Source organism: Seriola lalandi, unplaced genomic scaffold (assembly GCF_002814215.2).
Source record: "Seriola lalandi dorsalis isolate HSWRI2012SDOR001 ecotype SW California unplaced genomic scaffold, Sedor1 jcf7180002054963, whole genome shotgun sequence".
NCBI classification, from domain to species: domain Eukaryota; kingdom Metazoa; phylum Chordata; class Actinopteri; order Carangiformes; family Carangidae; genus Seriola; species Seriola lalandi.
This window is the reverse complement of record NW_019525514.1, coordinates 698,361-700,702: the sequence shown is the minus strand read 5'-3', so window position 1 is coordinate 700,702 and position 2,342 is coordinate 698,361.

Below are 2,342 nucleotides of genomic sequence, written 5' to 3'. Positions count from 1 at the left end.
TCCCTGGTGAGTCTTCCTCCTTCCCCCAGCCAGCCTCCATTGGACACTCATGTATACGGGTAAGGGTTAGGAGTCATTATGTAGGACAGAGAACATGTAGAGAGGAAAGTTATAGCTAGAAGTAGTCTTGGCCCCACTTGTGCGCTTGTTCTCTATCTCTCCTTTCTCGTTCATATTCATGTGTGCACACACATTCGCACACAAAGAGCCTGATTTTGCAGAAAGTTTACTTGTGTTTGCTTATATAAGCTACATGAAAATGTACCTGTATCATGTTTTTTATTCTCTGAATTTAAACAGATATTTTACATTTGTCTAAATTAATAGAAATCTTGACATAATAAATTTTAAAGAAAATGTTGCAAGAAACACAACTCAAAGAGTTTCATGATAAAGCCTCTGCAAAATTCAGTCTCATTTTTCTTAATATCAAAAACCTTATTTTTGTACATTCTTTATTGAGCTCTTAAACTTATGCCAAGATCTTTCACTAGGATATAAGAGATCATCTGTTTGTGTGCCTGTGTTGCTCAGACTGCTACTGACAGGATCAGGATTTCAGAATAAATTGATGCCTGACATTAACAAAGAAATTAGTTGGGCAAGCTGTGGCTAATTTATTTTACAAATAATATTCATGTCTCAATCACCCACATGCTCTTGATCCACTCATGGAAAGCATTAAATAGTAAATATTTTTCCAAATCTCAAAGAAGATACATGTTTAGATTGATAACAGAACTTTCTTATGAGCTGACATCAGTTGTTACTTACACTTAAGTTCTTCTTTTATTCACCTAACTCTTAATTCACTTTGGGCGGCATTTTGGCCTCACAAGCTTGGCAACACTGAATTTCAACTGATGTCACTGCTTGTCAACAACTCCATTACTGCTGCTGCCCGGCTGCAGCTGGTCAACAATGTGTAATGCAGTTTGAAATTGAGGGTTTACAGATCATAGTTGACTATCCTCTATATCCCAGTCTTCTCTAGCACTTTGCAGAAAACACACCCCTCCTGCAACTCAAAGTTGCTGAGTGGTGAATGGGTGAATATATTGGTTGGGAAAATTCAGCAACATCTTGCCACTGGTAGGGACATGTCCCTACTTTCCATAACCAAATCTAGGCCCATGCTCGAAAGGCCAAGAGCGTAAGGAACAGGAAAAGACTGGACTGTTTTCCTCCAAGCCCCTTTACAAATGATCACTCTATGAATTAAACATTGTGTAACGGCCCATCCACATACAGACACAAACTGTAACACTTCTGCTCCACCCCTACCAATGTGTCAGTATTGGTAGAGTTGCAGTTTTAAGTTAGCCGGTAATGGGAACCTATCATCACCTAAAATGGCAAACTATACCACTGTCTAATTATGACTCCTTGGCAGAACATAGGGCTTTTATCTGCAATCGGATAAGTTAATTGGAAGCAATTACCCAACCATTTACTCACAATGCAAATGTAGAAGTGTAGAACAGGGCATGCACCTGGATATTCTCAAGAGTTGAGGATGTCATCTTCCCAACACACACACACCTGAAAACACACCTGAACAGTCAGTGCTGAGGTAATCATCACCATCACCAGCCCCCACCTCTCTCTCTCTTTTCTTCTGTTTGACTTCTAAAACTCATCCTGTCATTATCCAGCATTTGATATTCTCTCTTCTATTCGACGTAATAGGTTGAGTTTCTCCTAATTGGGGCTGAATAATACTAAGGTGATTTACAAGTGATTTTTCCCCCTGTGTTGCCACCGCTGGAGCACAGATTCTGGTTTCATCCTGCCAGTGGTTTTTGAAGGTATCATTTCTCTTGACTGGAAAAGGACCCTGTTGAGTTGTCAGGCTGGGTTTCAGGAGGGCCCGTGCTGACACATTCATAAATATGACACCTTGTTTTGTCCTTCTGGCGTCTTTTTGGTTGGCGATGGCCTTTGAATTGGAAACAGGTAAGCTAATAGGGCTGCGTCTGATGCATGGGAACGAGGGCTTTGGGAAAAGGCAGGGTGGCCCCGGGCGACACATGACAGGCAGATAATGACTGTATAGCTGTCGAGTCAAGGATACCTGTCTGCTGGTAAATACAGATTTGCCTTTTTGACATCATTTTTCCACCTCCTGGAAAATCAACTGAATGCTGCTTCCAGACTGTTTCGGGCTAGTTATCAGACACATTCACTTACACAACACGCACACACACACACACACACACACACACACACACACACACACACACACACACACACACACACACAGATGCATATGCATGTTTCTTGACACTGACACAAGAGTGCTCAGATATACTGTATATATGCTGACAAACACACTGGTAGGC